This window comes from Marmota monax, unplaced genomic scaffold (assembly GCF_021218885.2).
Source record: "Marmota monax isolate L192 unplaced genomic scaffold, Marmota_monax_Labrador192_F-V1.1 WCK01_AAM20220418_F8-fsc00120, whole genome shotgun sequence".
Taxonomy (NCBI): domain Eukaryota; kingdom Metazoa; phylum Chordata; class Mammalia; order Rodentia; family Sciuridae; genus Marmota; species Marmota monax.
The window spans coordinates 2395452-2415549 of NW_026694424.1; positions in this window are offsets into that span (position 1 = coordinate 2395452).

Genomic DNA, 20098 nt, shown 5'->3' on the forward strand with positions numbered 1-20098 from the left:
AATAGCACAACAGTTTCACCAAGTAGAAAGGAACGCGAACAGTATGAAGAGACAAGGAAAGAAAGGACCACAAGCAATGCAGGTCAACTCAACGTTAGAAGAGGTAATAGCTGCAGCAGATGGAATGTCAGATAAAGAATTCAGGATATACATGCTCCAGATGATCTGGAGTCTCAAGGAAGACATCAGACAGCAAAATCAGACAATGAAAGATCACTTCAACAATGAATTACATAAACAAATCCAAGAAGCAAAAGATCAACTATACAGGGAGATAGAGGTTTTAAAAAACAAACAAACAGAAATCCTAGAAATGCAGGAAGCAATAAACCAACTTAAAAACTCAATTGAGAATACTACCAGCAGAGTAGAACACTTAGAAGATAGAACATCAGACAATGAAGATAAAGTATTTCAACTTGAAAAGAACATAGACAGCTCAGCAAGACTGTTAAGAAACCATGAGCAGAACATCCAAGAAATATGGGATAACATCAAGAGACCAAATTTAAATCAATGGATGTGTAACTGATGTGATTCTGCAAACTGTGTATGGGGTGAAGGTGGGAGTTCATAACCCACTTGAATCAAAGTGTGGAATATGATATGTCAAGAAATTTGTAATGTTTTGAACAACCCACAATAAAAAATTTAAAAAAAAAAAAGAGACCAAATTTAAGAGTCATTGGGATACAGGAAGGGACAGAGTTTCAAACCAAAGGAATGAGCAATCTATTCAATGAAATAATACGAGAAAACTTCCCAGACTTGAAGAATGAGACAGAACCCCAAATCCTAGAAGCCTACAGGACGCCGAATGTGCAAAATCATAAGAGACCCACACCTAGACACATTATAATGAAGATGCCCAACATACAGAATAAGGAGAGAATTTTAAAAGCTACAAGAGAAAGGAAGCAGATCACATTTAGGGGTAAGCCAATCAGGATAACAGCTGATCTTTCAACACAGACTCTGAAAGCTAGAAGATCCTGGAATAACATATTTCAAACAGTGAAAGAAAATGGGTTCCAACCAAGAATTGTGTTTCCAGCGAAATTAAGCTTCAGGATGGAAGATGAAATTAAAACCTTCCACGATAAACAAAAGTTAAAAGAATTTGCAGCTAGAAAACCATCTCTTCAAAACATCCTTGGCAAAACATTACAGGAAGAGGAAATGGAAAATAACAATGAAAACCAACAGTGGGAGGTAGGACAGTAAAGGGGGGAAAAATAATCAAAGAGGAAAACAAACCATGTTTAGTAACATAAATAAATAAATATGGCTGGAAGAACAACCCATATCTCAATAATAACCCTAAATGTTAATGGCTTAAACTCACCAATCAAGAGACACAGGCTAGTAGAATGGATCACAAAACAAGACCCAACAATATGCTGCCTACAGGAGACGCATTTGATAGGAAAAGACATACATAGGCTGAAGGTGAAAGGTTGGGAAAAATCATATCACTCATATGGACTTCGGAAACAAGCAGGAGTGCCCATACTCATATCAAATAAAATAGATTTCAAGCCAAAGTTAATCAAAAGGGATAAAGAGGGACACTACGTACTGCTCAAGGGAACCATACACCAACAAGACATAACAATCATAAATATATATGCCCCAAACAATGGTGCAGCTATGTTCATCAAACAAACTCTTCTCAAGTTCAAGAGTCTAATAGACCACCATACAATAATCATGGGAGACTTCAACACACCTCTATCACCACTGAACAGATCTTCCAAACAAAAGTTGAATAAGGAAACTATAGAACTCAATAACACAATTAATAACCTAGACTTAATTGACATATATAGAATATACCACCCAACATCAAGTAGTTACACTTTTTTCTCAGCAGCACATGGATCCTTCTCAAAAATAGATCATATATTATGTCACAGGGAAACTCTTAGACAATATAAAGGAGTAGAGATAATACCATGCATCCTATCTGATCATAATGGAATGAAACTGAAAATCAATGATAAAAGAAGGAAGGAAAAAGCATACATCACTTGGAGAATGAACAATAGGTTACTGAATGATCAATGGGTTATAGAAGACATCAAGGAGGAAATTAAAAAATTCTTAGAGATAAATGAAAACACAGACACAACATATCGGAATCTATGGGACACATTGAAAGCAGTTCTAAGAGGAAAATTCATTGCTTGGAGTTCATTCCTTAAAAAAAGAAAAAAACCAACAAATAAATGATCTCATACTTCATCTCAAAATCCTAGAAAAAGAAGAGCAAAACAACAGCAAAAGAAGTAGAAGGCAAGAAATAATTAAAATCAGAGCTGAAATTAATGAAATCGAAACAAAAGAAACAATTGAAAAAATTGACAAAACTAAAAGTTGGTTCTTTGAAAAAATAAACAAAATCGACAGACCCTTAGCCATGCTAGCGAAGAGAAGAAGAGAGAGAACTCAAATTACTAGCATACAGGATGAAAAAGGCAATATCACAACAGACACTTCAGATATACAGAAGATAATCAAAAATTATTTTGAATCCTTATACTCCAATAAATTAGAAGATAGTGAAGGCATCGATAAATTTCTTAAGTCATATGATCTGCCCAGATTGAGTCAGGAGGATATAGACAACCTAAACAGACCAATATCAATTGAGGAAATAGAAGAAACCATCAAAAGACTACCAACTAAGAAAAGCCCAGGACCGGATGGGTATACAGCAGAGTTTTACAAAACCTTTAAAGAGGAACTAATACCAATACTTTTCAAGCTACTTCAGGAAATAGAAAAAGAGGGAGAACTTCCAAATTCATTCTACGAGGCCAACATCACCCTGATACCTAAACCAGACAAAGACACTTCAAAGAAAGAAAACTACAGACCAATATCTCTAATGAACCTAGATGCAAAAATCCTCAATAAAATTCTGGCGAATCGGATACAAAAACATATCAAAAAAATTGTACACCATGATCAAGTAGGATTCACCCCTGGGATGCAAGGCTGGTTCAATATACGGAAATCAATAAATGTTATTCACCACATCAATAGACTTAAAAATAAGAACCATATGATCATCTCGATAGATGCGGAAAAAGCATTCGACAAAGTACAGCATCCCTTTATGTTCAAAACTCTAGAAAAACTAGGGATAACAGGAACATACCTCAATATTGTAAAAGCAATCTATGCTAAGCCTCAGGCTAGCATTATTCTGAATGGAGAAAAACTGAAGGCATTCCCTCTAAAATCTGGAACAAGACAGGGATGCCCTCTCTCACCACTTCTGTTCAACATAGTTCTCGAAACACTGGCCAGAGCAATTAGACAGATGAAAGAAATTAAAGGCATCAAAATAGGAAAAGAAGAACTTAAATTATCACTATTTGCAGATGACATGATTCTATACCTAGCAGACCCAAAAGGGTCTACAAAGAAACTATTAGAGCTAATAAATGAATTCAGCAAAGTGGCAGGATATAAAATCAACACACATAAATCAAAGGCATTCCTGTATATCAGCGACAAATCTTCTGAAATGGAAATGAGGACAACCACTCCATTCACAATATCTTCAAAAAAAATAAAATACTTGGGAATCAACCTAACAAAAGAGGTGAAAGACTTATACAATGAAAACTACAGAACCCTAAAGAGAGAAATAGCAGAAGATCTTAGAAGATGGAAAAATATACCCTGTTTATGGATAGGCAGAACTAACATCATCAAAATGGCGATATTACCAAAAGTTCTCTATAGGTTTAATGCAATGCCAATCAAAATCCCAACGGCATTTCTTGTAGAAATAGAGAAAGCAATCATGAAATTCATATGGAAAAATAAAAGACCCAGAATAGCAAAAACAATGCTAAGCAAGAAGTGTGAATCAGGCGGTATAGCGATACCAGACTTCAAACTATACTACAGAGCAATAGTAACAAAAACAGCATGGTACTGGTACCAAAACAGGCGGGTGGACCAATGGTACAGAATAGAGGACACAGAAACCAATCCACAAAACTACAACTACCTTATATTTGATAAAGGGGCTAAAAGCATGCAATGGAGGAAGGATAGCATCTTCAACAAATGGTGCTGGGAAAACTGGAAATCCATATGCAACAAAATGAAACTGAATCCCTTTCTCTCGCCATGCACAAAAGTTAATTCAAAATGGATCAAGGAGCTTGATATCAAATCAGAGACACGCCATCTGATAGAAGAAAAAGTTGGCTACGATCTACATACTGTGGGGTCGGGCTCCAAATTCCTCAATAGGAAACCCATAGCACAAAAGTTAATAACTAGAATCAACAAATGGGACTTACTCAAACTAAAAAGTTTTTTCTCAGCAAAAGAAACAATAAGAGAGGTAAATAGAGAGCTTACATCCTGGGAACAAATCTTTACTCCTCACACTTCAGATAGAGCCCTAATATCCAGAGTATACAAAGAACTCAAAAAATTAGACAATAAGAGAACAAACAACCCAATCAACAAATGGGCCAAGGACCTGAACAGACACTTCTCAGAGGAGGACATACAATCAATCAACAAGTACATGAAAAAATGCTCACCATCTCTAGCAGTCAGAGAAATGCAAATCAAAACCACCCTAAGATACCATCTCACTCCAGTTAGATTGGCAGCCATTATGAAGTCAAACAACAACAAGTGCTGGCGAGGATGTGGGGAAAAGGGTACACTTGTACATTGCTGGTGGGACTGCAAATTGGTGTAGCCAATTTGGAAAGCAGTATGGAGATTTCTTGGAAAGCTGGGAATGGAGCCACCATTTGACCCAGCTATTCCCCTTCTCGGTCTATTCCCTAAAGACCTAAAAAGAGCATGCTACAGGGACACTGCTACATCGATGTTCATAGCAGCACAATTCACAATAGCAAGACTGTGGAACCAACCTAGATGCCCTTCAATAGATGAATGGATAAAAAAAATGTGGCATTTATACACAATGGAGTATTACTCTGCATTAAAAAATGACAAAATCATAGAATTTACAGGGAAATGGATGGCATTAGAGCAGATTATGCTAAGTGAAGCTAGCCAATCCCTAAAAAACAAATGCCAAATGTCTTCTTTGATATAAGGAGAGTAACTAAGAACAGAGTAGGGTCAAAGAGCATGAGAAGAAGATTAACATTAAACAGGGATGAGAGGTGGGAGGGAAAGGGAGAGAGAAGGGAAAATGCATGGAAATGGAAGGAGACCCTCAGAGTTATACAAAAGTACATACAAGAGGAAGTGAGGGGAAAGGGAAAAATAATACAAGGGGGACAAATGAATGTCAGTAGAGGGGGCAGAGAGGGAAGAGGGGAGGGGAGGGGAGGGGAGGGGAGGGGGGATAGTAGAGGATAGGAAAGGCAGCAGAACACAACAGACACTAGTATGGCAATATGTAAATCAATGGATGTGTAACTGATGTGATTCTGCAATCTGTATATGGGGTAAAAATGGGAGCTCATAACCCACTTGAATCAAAGTGTGAAATATGATATATCAAGAACTATGTAATGTTTTGAACAGCCAACAATAAAAAATTAAAAAAAAAGAATGAAAGAGAAAAGACTCTTCACTTCATTCATTGAAGTTAGCAACTAAAGTAAGTCAGTTCCAGAGAAATAATGAGTCATTAAGTCAGCATTGCTTCTATTCTCCTGCAAAGAAATCATAACAAAATTCTATGACATAGTAAACAAGAAAATCTCCTGCTCATCCTGGAGAGTGTGCATGTGTAATACTACATGACCACTGAGCCCACAGAGTGAAGGTGTCCCAGGTGATTAGAGAGTTCGAGTGCTCTGAGGTCATATGCCTGAATTTAAGCTGATTTCGATTCCAACTCTCCCTTTCTTTTCAATACCACTTTTCAAGTATTACCTAACCAGGAAATAGTGTCCTTTCAAAAATAAATAATAACTAAATTAACTAGAATAGGAAAACAATACTGTAAACAGGACACAGGGTCAAATATTTTTCTACATGAGATTTTTTTTTTATTTGGGAAGGAAAACATTTCATAGAAACTCATGGCCATCTCTTATTGGTCAGAGAAAGGTCAAAGGTCATCCTCCCTCCATACTGATAGCAAGGTGGATGAACACTGGCATTGAGCACTGAGAGACAAGTATCATATGTTCTCTCATATGTGGAAATTAAAAGCAAAAAGTTGGATTGAAAGTAGAATAGTGATTGCTAGGAACTGGGAAGGGGAGTAGCCAGGGTAGAAGAAAGGCAGATGAATATGGTCAGTGCATGCTCTGTGCACATATGAGGGAAAAAAATCAGAGTGAATCCCAATAATATGTACAATTAATATGTATATATATAAATGTAAAACTATGCTAATGGAGGCAAGGAAGAGGGTTTTTTTTAATAAGAATACAACTGCTTTACAAACCCAAACAAGATTATACTATATTCTAGCTTTGTGGCTTTGGGCAAGTCACTTAAAATCCCTGTTTCTCAGTTTCTCCACCTTTAAAATAAGGATGATCTTAATAGTACCTATTTCAGAGGGTTGTTAGGATTAATGAAGTTATTGTCTAGAAAACAAGCACATATGGTTGTATGTTAGCAATTGTTATCTAGAATAAAATTATCTAAAATGTTATAATTCTACAACTAATTATTTCATGATAAAAGGTAAGATTTATAAGAATTATAAAATAATTTAAGTTTGCAGTTACATCATTTTCTTCCTAAAAATATTAAAATGTTCACTTCTCATGGAAGCAAACTAATGCCAGTAAATACTTTCATTGGCTTAGAAGTGTTTTTATTAGAAAAGAAATAAGACTTGTGTAGTTGGGTGAACTCTTGAGCAAGGAGACTGGTGAACATTGAGTGATTATAAGGATTTAACTTTAAAAATATCGGGAAAGAATCTCTTAAAGGAGTTGTTCTACCTTATTTTCCTTCCAGTTTATAAACTATATTTAAGTTTTCCTAAGCAAGCAACAAGGTATTCCGAGGGGGAATTGTCACAGCTCTTTCCATCAGCCAAAGTTAACTCACCACAAACTGCAAATATTTGAAGACTCTTTCTGTTCCACGACCTAAAACTAGGGCTTATCCTAATGAAAAAGTCAATTAATAAGTAGAAATGGAAGCTGATTCCAGAAGAGCACTTAATAAAGTCTGAAATGAAGACCCACAGCTGGGTTAGAAATTCATCTCTCAGAATATTTATAGTCCACTGAGAGGGAAAGGTAACTCACAAACAACCAAAACACAGCAGAGTCTCCAGAGCAGGAGAGGGATATTCGTAACTATGTTTGAGGAGAAGAGATTGCATGCTATGGGACGGTCAAATAGTCTCAAAGGATCTGGCATTTGAGCCGTCATTAATAGATACGCTGGCTTTGGGCGGGCAGCATGGAGAAGAAGAGTGTTTATGGAAGAGGGAAAGAGGCAGGCACAGGGAGGAGACTGTAGGTCAGATACTACGCGAGACACCACTGGGAACAAAGAAGCATGAACAAGCCAGGAACAATTCTTACAGGGATTAACTTTTATTAGAAAAGACAGAAAATAAAAAAAGAAGTAGATACATAGACAAGAAGAGTTCTGAAGCAAATAAAAAAGATGATGACATATGAGAAAAGACCTGGAAGAATGCAAAAGAGATCTAAGCTTCTCAGTTGAAGGCGATGCTAAGTATAAGAGCATTGGAATGAGAAAATTGGGAATGGTCATGGCCATGGGACACAGGGAACAAGTGGCAGTGTGGAAGACAAGGCTACAGCAGGAGAGGAGATGGGATCCAGGTTATCAAGGACCAAGTATGCCTACATGGGAGTTTAGATTTTATTCTAAGTCTTTTGGGTAACTGAAGAATTTAAAGAGGAAAACAATATGTCGTATTTATGTTAATAATAAAAATCATTTTGCATACCTGTAGAACTGGGAACAGTGGGGAAGAATGGTAGCAAGCAGCCTGTTGTGCTGGTCTAGAGTAAATCTAGGGTCCAGTGTTACAGGTGCTTACCAGTCACAGGAATCAAGATTTTGTAGGTTCCCTGCTGTGCCAGACATTAACCTTTATATTTTATTTCAAGATCAATCATAGAGGACCTCTTGGGAGGGTTCAGAGTGGCTAGATGGGCCACTGGACAGGCTCAGGTAATGACTGGGAAGCTATATTCCAGCTGGTCAGAAGTGGCTTAATATTTAACAGTCAGCACATATACCTGTGTATACCTGCGTCCTGACTGGCTCAGCCCTGGTTTCAGGTGGAACTTATGGAGGTGGTAAGAGGAGTGTAGACAAGGGATTTTGGATAAAGAAATATAAATAGGATTGTTGTTGAGGTTTGATAAGACTTGGTGTTTAACATTTGTTATGAATTCTTCTAAAACATTGTTTCATTATACAGTCTCATTAAAGAAAAATTTTCAAAATTGTGTTCCTTTGCTGATCTGTCTTACAGTCTTCTAAATTCTGAACATTAATACTCACTGGAGGATGATGTAAGGGCAGAGATATAACATACTGTGATAAACAGGACAAAAAGTAGAGCCATTTTTCAACTAAAGCTTAGTTATTGATTCGATTTATTATAATTAATCTCTAAATTACATAGAAGAAGGAATTTTATTTTTTGATGACTAATTATTTCTGATTAGATAATATGAGCTCTTGAATGTAAAGAACTTGAAAATTTCAGTTCTAGGTTTCCTATGTTTCAAGAATTTAGAAAGTCACCTTTGTTTTTTGGAATTCCATTTCTTTTTTTGACTTAATATGCATTTTTCACTTTGCAAACTACATCGCACCAGAGCGTATACCAGACCTTGGCAATGAAATTAGAAGACATAAATCATTCTGTAAGTAAAACTGAAAAGCTTCAGAGCTTCATAAAGAAACCATTTTCCAAGCAGGGCTAAGAATTTGAAAGGCAGTTTCAAAACAAACTATTCCTTCAAACTATTTCCCCATTTAAATTTTAACAATGTATTCATTGATTTCCTTGTCCAATATTAGATCATGAGAGCAGGGTATCAAACACACAAGTAATTCCTTTTTGAATAAGTCACAAATTCTCTGCTTTAGAGTTTGAGAGAATCAGATCTTGTTTACCAAGCAGATATAGTTTGAAAAAGTCACATAACCTGCTTTATTGCTGATAATTAACTTAGAAGCCAGTATCCATATGAATTTAAAAATATAAGGAAGAGTTGAATGTTGTCAAGAAAAATTTTGAAAGACTCTTAATAGTGGTTTCTTATTTTATATGGTGAATATATACCTGAAAATTTGAACGCAAATCAAACAATCAAGAAATAGTTGAAATAAGAGAAAATACATTTGAAAAATATTGGCTAATCAATCCTTTCAAAACCAAACAAAATAACCTCAAGATATTCTGAGTTTATATAAATCTTGGTTTGGCTTAAAGTGAACTATACCTCTACTAAATTCTGAAATGTAAAAGAACCAAAGTGACACCTTTTTTTTTGATCCGATTCCATTTTTTGCTACCTTAAACTGTTTTCTTTTCAGCCTCCTGACAGCTTTATCTATGTTGACAGTACAGTAGGACCTTCCTGCGTCCCTGACTATGGCCCTGATGTATCACAAAAATAACCCTGAAATGTAAAATCAAAATAATTCTCTCATATAATCAAAATATCTGTCTCAACAGGCCTTTCTGACCTACATGTGCCTCAATTGTTCTTGTGGATTTTGCCTTTATAAACTCTGTATTTCTAAATTTCAGGAGCTAGGAGTACTTTGAGGTGCTAGTCTGCTCCCAGCAGCTTGCCTAGCATTCTCATTAAAGGACCATTTTTTCCCTTTTAATATGGCTCATTGAGCATGGTGGTCTGTAATTCTTGAGCTCTCCGAAACAAATTCCCTCAGGAATCAGCTCAGGAAAGACTGTCTTTAAAGTGTTTGAATGGCCAGTTGGAAAATGGAAAGCAATTAAATACATCATTTAATATCATGAAGACACAATAATTGTGGATTAGGAATTCATATTAAAAAAGATAAAATGTTTAGGAAGATTGAGGCCAGGAGCCTAATGTTTTTATTTTATTTCATATTGCTTAAAAAAAAATTCTTGCTGGTGCCATGGAATGATTTTTAAAAAGTCTCTCTCAATATCTTGGGTTCAGACGATGTCACTGAGGTTTTCATTATAAGTTTTAATTCCTTCATATCAAGAGTGTAAAAGGAAGAGAGAGGACATATACCAAAGGGTTCCTTTAAATTTACTATTGCAAACTTTTGCCTTTCACCTATGATGTAAGCAATACTTTCAGAAATATGCCCACAAACTATACTTTATTTGAAGTTAGTGACTTTGTTGACTACTTATTATGTGCAGCATTATGCTAGGTGGTAGAGATGCAAGGTTGAATCGTAAAGTCCCTGCCCATGGGTTGTTTACAATCGGTGAAGCAGAGGAGACTGTCGAGAGTTAACTTTGGTCTGAGTTTCTTGTATGGTTTGAGTAATCACCAACTTTCCTTGCCTTGATTAGTCGTAACCCTCACCAATGCCTGAATCCAGATCGTTGACATAAAGCAATTTCCTTCTAAGAGTTGTGAAAAAAAAATCAAAATGGATCAATTACACCTCTGGTACTCCTTACCCCTTTGGTTTTAGTGCTGGGAATCTGCCCAGGAATAGGTTGTGAAGTATTTTGCTGCTTCAACACAACTTCTCTAGCTCAATGTCTTCCTTTTGCTCAGAATCACACAATAATCCTTTCTATACCCTACCATGCTCAAATTTATCTGTCTTGTATCTCAGCATCTGGGATATCAACCAGAACATATGGGAAAGTGTGTCTGGGTATCTTTGTGGTATCAGTAAAGATGAACAAGTTAGTGGGAACCAAACTGGACTTGTTTTCTGAAGTCAGAAATAAACTTGGGTTCTGTTATGGAGGCCTCCATTCTCGAGTCACAGGACAAAGGATAAAAGGTGTTCTTTCTTGTGAGTAGTTTTGAGTATGCAGTAACATTTGTAAATGCATTTTATAAGGTTAGAGGGCCTCACAAATTTAAGGTATTATAATTTGTTTATAGTATTCATTGTGATGATTTTAATCCTTTGTCATCAAGAAGCATACATTCATTAAGGGAGGTAATGGACATGTCACTGTGACATGTGGCAAAGGTAGAGAGTAGCACATCTGTGTTCCATGTTCTAATCCCCAGAGAATTAAAGGCAAAACATTATGGTGCTATATGTAGCAAAGACTTTGGTGTCATATAAAATGTATCCTGGTATTTTTTCCCACTTGCAATCCTGAATTTGTGGGAACAAGGGAGCTCTTGTTCTGTAAAAATAAGAAAAGACAAAAAGAAAAACAATTTTAAGGAAACTCCTTTTTTGGAACAGTTACAAAATATCAACTCAGACGATTAAATTTAATCATAAGATTGTGGAAAATTGTGTGTAGGAAACTATAGAGGAAACATGTAAGCCTTCTCAAGCATAAGATTAATTTTTTAAAACAGTTTTACTTTTTTTGCCTCACTCTAAATTTTGTTCAAAGAAATAATAAACTGTTATTAAGAATCTAATGAACAATAAAATTTTCACTAGAATTTTGAAATATTCTTTGAATTTGGCTAATGTGCAATTCTTTAATGACCACAGAAATAAGCATTAAAGTCATCTAGAAAAATAACATAACCATAATAAAGTGTGAACACAACTAAAATTCTTCATCAAAAGACTAATATTCTAATAAATTATATTTACTATGTCATAATGAAAAGCCCCTTATTACTCCTTTATAAAAATTTTTAAATCTTATTGATGTGAGAAAAAATTATCACAGCAGAACAAGATCTACTTAAGTTAGAATTTCTTGGTTTTGCAATCTGAAAAGGAAAATATTTTCACTTTTGAACTCCTAGGGAGTATTTGCAGTGGTGTTTGGAGGAATTTCTGAAGAACATTATTTAAAACATTGATGTAAAAAATTAAAGAAGACTTAAATAAAAAAAACGAGGTGGAGCCCCGTGTTTGCTTTATTTATATTGGGGGGAATCAACCGTTTTCCATGGTATGTTCTTTGCCAAATAAGGTAGGAGATAGGCTGTCTAGTTCCCAGTGGGTTAGGCCCAACTCCGTAGCTTGGGGAGTGGGGGCAGAGATCTCACTCCTTGGGCAATCTACACAGGGGAATGCTGGGATTATTCCCAAGAGGAGACCTAATTCTCCCATGGCTAGGCACTGAGTAAAAGACCACTCAAGTAGCTCTATGGGTGGCGTCTCACAATCAAAGGAGTGATAAATTATTCTACAGAGTCACTTTTCAAAATAAGGAGTTAATTTCCAAAATATGTAAGAAACTCCTGTAACTCAATAGAAAAGAGCAAAGGGGGGTGATGTAGGGGGGTGAGAACCTGGTGATTAAAATCAAGAATAAAAAATTGGACACTGCTGCCAATCTTACAGATTTAAAAAGTGTTAAAAAGGGGATACTGCAAACAATTGTACGCCAATGAATTCTATTAGCTATGTGAAATGGACACACAATCCTAAAAAGACACAAACTACCAAACTGACTCAAGAAGATAGAAAACCTCATAAAATATAAAACATGAAATAGAATAGAGTTGGTAATTTAAAAAACCTTCCCTTCCTCTCAGCACAGACATAAAGCCCAGGGCTAGATAACTTTTGTTTGATTGAATTCAATCAAACATTAAATACTGCTTCTTCACAGACTGTTAAAAAGTAGAAAAGGAGGAACACCACCTAACTCATTCTGAAAGGATGTTAGCCTATTACCAAAACCCAACAGACACCACAAGGAAAAATCTATGGACCATATCCTTATAGACATCCTCAACAAAATGCCAGCATATTAGTAAATTGAATACAGCAGCATAAAATATATTTTTTTTACGCTATGACCGAGTGGAATTTATCTTAAGAACGTAATGTTGGTTTAACATCTGAAAATCAATTAGTGTAATATAGTATATTAATGAAGGAAAGAGGACACATGATCATCTCAATAGATGTGGGAACGTATTGACAAATTCCACCACTTTCATGATAGAAATTCTCAACAAACTAGGAAGAGAAGGAAACTTCCTATACCTGATAAATCTTGTTTATGAAGTCTCCCTTCTTCAGAGTTTCTGGTGAAAGACTATTTTTCCCCTAAGATCAGGAACATGACAAGGACATATTACCTTTGTTTCTTTTATTCAGCATTGCAATAAATATTTTAGGCAGGGGAAGTAGGCAAGAAAAAGAAAGAAAAAAACTATTTCTATTTGCAATTAACACAATCTTGTGTATATAGATGCTCTTTGATTCATCATGGGGTTACATTCTGAGAAACCAATTGTAAACTGAAAATATTATTAGCAATATTGAACATGATTTTAATACAACTGACCCATCAAATATCATAACTTGGTAAAACACTACACTATAGAGCATTGATTGTGTCCTCTCGTGATTGAGGGGCCACCAACTGCAGCTCACAGCATTTGAGGCAGTATCACACCATATATTGCGATCCCAGGAAAAGATCAAAATTCAGAGTTCCAAGTAGGTTTTCCACTGAATGTGTATTGCTTTTGGACTATAATAAAGTCCAAAAAGCATTAAGTTGAAACTTTGCAGGTTGGGAATTTTCTGTATTAGTGGGTTTGTGGGAGTGGTGGACTAGTGCTGGCATAATTCACAATTTGAAAATGCCCATAAAATCACAATATTGCTACTAAAAATATTACTGTGACTAGGAAGGCTACAAATGAAAGCAATTCTTACATGATCTTTCATATAAGTGTGACTTACTTTCATATAGAAAACATATTTTGCTTGTAGAAAGACAAATGAATAAAAATTGTCCAGTAATATAAAGGATGGCATTCTAAAGATGGATGGTGCCTGCTTGTATCTAATTTGAAGATGGCAAACAGAACTACCAATACCTAGTTGTTACACTAAAGGACAAATATGAATGTATATTATTTTGTGTGGGCAAAAAAATGTCAAGTTTAATTCAAATACATGCAAACTTGTTTTAATTAAATTTCATAAAATAAAATCTTGCTAGTAACACTTTAATAAGATTACATTGATTTTAATATTGACTAACAGCTCATAATGTGGGCCACTATCATTGTAAGTTTAATTTAGTAAACTTTCAGAAGTATAAAGTTTCCAAACAAGAATGCACATCACATGGCTTTTATTTCCAGCTATCTTTCAAGACTAGATTAAGGAATTCTTCCAAAGGAAAGTGAGATTAGCTTTTGGGTTCAGTGACAAGTGAATAAAAAGCATTTTTTTTTGTTCTGTATTAAACCCTAAAACATGATTTTTTTAATCTAAAAATACTATAGAAATAGTGAGTTTAGTAAATTTGCAGGACAAAAGATCAATAAAAAAAACTCAATTGTTTTTCTGTAATAGAAATGTATATTCCAAGGGCTGGGGTTGTAGCTCAGTGGTAGAGCACTTGCCTCGCACCTGTAAGGCAGTGGGTTTGATCCTCAGACACACATAAGTAAATTAAATAAAGGTATTGTGTATATCTACAACTAAAAAAATTTTTTAAAAATGCACATTCCAAAAATGAAATTAAGTAAAAATTTCTTATAGCAACAAAGGCGATATGTGTGTGTGTGTGTGTGTGTGTGTGTGTATATATATATATATATATATTTTTTTTTTGTGATGGAGATACACACAAACACACACACATGTGCTGGGAATACATCCCAAAGCCTTGCATGTTCTAGACAAGTACTCTACCTGTAAATTACACCCAGTCCAAGAACAAAATAATTTAGGAATATTTACCAAAAAATTTAACCATGGAGGTATCAAACCTAAACACTCACAACTATGAAGAATTGTTTAAAAAATAATGAGGATATAAATAAATAGACACATGGCTTGTGTTTAAGGATTAAATGTCTTAAATATTGTGTACTGAGCTATGATACAAGAAGCACAAACAAGAAAAAGTAAATGAATTGGAATTTATCAAAAATACAAATTTTTTTGCATTGAAGAACATTCTCAAGAAAATCAAAAAAACCCCAAAGAATGGGAGAAAATAATTCAAATCATAATAAGGGTTTAGTGTCCAGAATATAAGAACTCTTATAACTCACTAACAAAAAGATGAACAACCCAGGGAGGGTAAAGATCAAGAAGACACATTTCTTCTAAGAAGATATACAAATATCCAATAAGCACATGAAAGCTACTTAATGTACTTAGTCATTAGGGAATTGCAAAAAAATCCCTATTGATACAACAAAAAGACAATTATACAGTTGATGAGCTATTGGTAGGAAAGTAAAATATAGTACAGCCACTTTGGAAAACCAGAAAAAGTTCCTCAAAATGTTAAAATCATAGTTATCAAATGACCTAATCAGTGTACTGCTAATATATAATCAGGAGACCTGAAAACATATGCACATAAAAACTTGTATAGTTTTTCATAGATATTCATAGAAAACATAATTCACAGTAGTCAAGAAGTAAAAATAACCCAGATTACCATCCATTAACTGATGAGTGGATAAATAGAATGTAATAGATCTTTACAATGGAGTATTATTTGACAATAAAAAAGAATCACTGATTCAGGCTACAACATGGATTGGCCTTGAAAACACCATGTTATATGATAGAAGCCAGTCACAAAAACAATGTTATATGTTGATTTATTTGAATTACCCAGAATCACTGATTCAGAATCACTGAATCACAAAAACAATGTTATATATTGATTTATTTGAATTACCCAGAATCACTGATTTAGGCTACAACATGGATTGTCCTTGAAAACACCATGTTATATGATAGAAGCCAGTCACAAAACAATGTTATATGTTGATTTATTTGAATTACCCAGAATAGGCAAATCTATAGAACTGAAAGAGTTATGACTAATGAGTCTAGAGTTTCTGTTTTTGGGAGAAAATATTTTAAATTTACAATGTAGCAATGTTTTCACAATACTGTGCATGTATTATGGCATGAATTATGTCTCAATGACCTTATTAAAATATGAACTACAAAATAGCACACAAACATTTCAATACTAGAGAATATTTCAAGATCTCAACTCCCCTGAAAACTTTATCTTTTTGAATGTAAGAATACCTTAGCTTTTTATACATGTATAATGGAAAAAAAATAATACCTTAGCTTTATTTAAAACATTATACTAAAATGCCCTCTCCAACACAGTGAATTTCATTCTTATGTTCAATTTCTACCATTTCTACTCTCCCAATGGGTGGTAATAATTCTGAGAGTTGGGTGTCTTAACATGACAACTGGAATACCAATTATTATTGAATCAACTGGTAAGCTACTCTACTATGATAATATTGTTGAAGCCTATCACTTTTCAATATATACTTGCATAGATTTAAGCAAATAGCCACAAAGACTCTAAACTTGCCATCCAACCATGGTAGATCAGGTAATCTTTATGCTGGATTTAATTGTCCATTTGTCCTGTATACTAAGTCAAATGGGCATCTGGTTTCTCACCAGGCCATCTTAGAAATTCGCTATTCCATGAGCATTTACTTCCAACTTTTCTATGGCTAAAGGTTTAAAAACAATTTGACCTTGAAAAGAGCCATTAGCGTTAAGTGGTCCATCAGTTCAACAAACAAGATGTACCAACCATTAAATGTCCAAAATCAGGATGGTGCTGACCAGCCATTTGTTCTATTTCCTGGCAAGTTAACAACCAATGTTCCCTGTTTAAAACCTAGGACAAATAATAATGATCTTAATCTTAAGATTTACCCTGGACCTAAGATTGTTTTGCACAAATAAAATATAGCTTTATTAGCTATTAGGAAGAAACTCCCTACCATGCTTTGCTCATCTTAATGAGTACAATCAGTCAGAATCTAAACAACTCAGAAAAAATACATGAAAAGCAAAGATTTAGTTTGCTACCAAAACTAATGATTAAGATGTTATACTGTGGGTTTTTTTTTTTGTGTGTGTGTATGTGTGTATGTGTGGGGAAAGAATAAAACACATAAAAAAACAAACAAAAATGACTCAGAACAGGTAATGACCCTGCTAGCCTGAGAAGTCCTGTGGGTATCATCTAAATTGATACACAAGCACAGAGAGGGAATAACAAATTACCCAGAAAATAAAGTACTGATGCTGAGGGAAGAGGTGCATAGATGGTGAATTAAAAGAGATATCTGCTCCCATTTCTTTCTCAAATGTAATTTGTGAATCCAATAAAAAGCATATTGGACTTTTTGATGTTCTTGTCTCATGTATCTAAAAATTTCTCTGTAACAGAGTGGTCTTTTGCAAAGTCCATAAAAACAAAGTTGATAGACATGGCCAACCCTTGGCTAAACCATGAAGAGCTTCTAATTTTCCTTTGCTCTCCACCTCTTTCTCATCTTGCCTTCTGGTGCAGCCTTCTGCTCATCCTCAAGACCTGCCTTGGAGACTCTCAAATGTATTGTCATCACACCCAGAAGCACTGCTTTACCTTCATCAAGGTGCAGAAGTTTTCAGAACCTGATATTGTCAGGAAGTTGGAAATAATTTTTGGATTCAAGGCTTAAAATAAACCTAAGAGGCTATTTGAAAAGAGTAATTTATCAATGGGAAGTACAGAATCAATGGTAAGGAATAAGTATTTAATGATCCTCATATCAATAATTGAAATGATGTTGAGGGTTGAAGACTACCTTCAGCAAATCGTAGAGGAACAAGACCTACTTTTACTTCAAGTCTTTGCTCTAGAAGTGAGTGTGGCATCACTTCTCTCGAGTTTGGCTTTGTGCATCTCTTTAGACCTTTAATGTCAAAGAAAGTGCTTTAGAGAGCATGTAGCCCCGTGTATTTTTCACACTTTTCTCAAGTAGAAAGAGATCTGGAATTTCAGGGTTGTTTCTTAGAGGTTCCATTAGATGTTGAGAAAGGGAGAGACCAGATAGGTTGGGCTCCAAGAGTTTCATCTGTATTCAGAAAATTTGATTCATTAAAACATGCATTTAATATATTGACAACTTTAATAATTTTTGGAACAATTTCCAATTAAAAAATGTTTAAAAACTCAATGTTCCAGCCCCTTCTATTTCTGGAGAAATGACTTGCTTAGGGTTATACAAAATCTTGGTACCAGGACAAGGACCCAGTTCCACTGGTTTTCAATGCAGTGTGCATACTTACCATGATGCCTTTATCTTGGATTCCCTGCATTCATTTTCCAATTATACCCAGCTCATTAATTGAAAGCCAGTCCTGATATATACCTTGTTATATGTAGATTCTACATTTCCCTGAAATAATTTGGGTAGCATAAAATGAGGCAATGTGGCAAACACGGCACGTTATTTAGTGACATCCCACTCCCTCTTCCAATAGTCCCCCTTTGCATTGTCATTGAAACAAAATTAATTGATCCTAAATCTAAACATAGCCATAAGCATAATAAAACCCCCAATTATTTGTTTGATTCCAAACCTTCAGACAAGCTGCTTACATATATCTTGCAATAGCAAAAATTTATTGAAAATAGTGCTACAACCCCAGCATACCTACTAAATGGTTGGTACTTAAGAGCACTCAGTAAATAAATCTGTGCACAACATCCAGGGTTTTTCCCCATGTCCATTTTGCTCCCTGTAGGTGTTGCACTTGGCTAAGTGAGCAGATCCTTGACAAAGGGTCCAGGTATGACAGTCTACTGGTTTCTTAAAGTTCTCTCTTTCGGTTTAAAAATTTGACAGAACTTTTCCATGCTATGAGAAGCTCTCTATCTTTCTCTGTTACAAGAATACTTTCTCCTCCCAAATGACATGTATTTTGTATAAAGAACACTTAAAGAGGGAGCATTTTATAAAAACAGGATCTACCTATGAAATATGACAGAATCTCATGCCTCATGCTAACCCTGATCAAACCACTATTCAGAGAATGCCTTCTATGATCATCACAAAGCACCTCATACAAGGAGGATGAAGAACAGAGCCCAGCAGATCAGCCTCAGATTAGCAATAAGCTACATAGGTCCCAACAATAGTAATTCCTAGCTGTTTGGTGTTGGGCAAGTAATTTAAACTTCTTGTGTCCTACTTTCCTTTATTGGTAAGGTAAAAATACTAGTTCCATCTTCAAAGGGTTTTAACAATAATTATGTAAGTGATTTAAAATATATAAAGCATTAGCACTCTAAGGCATTATCTCTTTAGTTAGAGCAAAGGGAATGTTTTAACTACTGAGAAATATTTTACAGTGAAAAAGACTTTCTTGTACTTAAAATACAAATCCATTGATTTGACTCAAAATTTTCAGAGATTAAAAAGGGGTCACTTTGTAAAGGATGGATAGAGCTGAGAATTTCTAAACTTGCTGAGCAATTTCATAATAAAATTAAAACATTAGCGGTTATACGTGATGCATTGGGAAGTACATGTCACTATTGTTGAAATGTTCCTGTTGATAAACTTGAATCTGATTCAAGATTTAAGTCTATCAATTTACCTCGATTGAAAAAGCACTTTAAAAGAAACCTCTGAGGAAACTATTAGTCAAATTTAAAATGAAGATCTTGTAAAAAGAGAAGACTCAGATTATTTGACAATCATATGAAATAAAAACCGGAAGGGGTATGTTAGTGATAAAGGATAGTTAGAGAGATGTCAGAACCAGATGCCAGTGTGATCCTCATTTGGATCCTGATTTGAATAAACCAATAAACTTCTCTTTGAGACAATGGAGGAAAACTGAAGGGACTAAATAATATAAAATATTATAGAATTATTATTTACTTCATTAGCTTGTGATAATAATATTGTGATTTTGTTTAAAAAATTACTGTCGAATAGCCATACTAAGCTATTAGTTAAATGATATCACATATAAGTTTTGCTTCAAAATACTTGGGCAAATGATTTGGGAGTGTGTAAAGATGACCTATAAATGGTAGAAGAGGGACAATCCTTGAAGCTGGGTGGTGGCACATATTTGCTATGCCATTGTGTTGAATTTGTGTATGTTTGAAAGTTTCCATAATAAAAGACAGTGGAAGAAAGTACCACCATGAAGGAGGCAGATGTCAAGATTTTGTCATGTA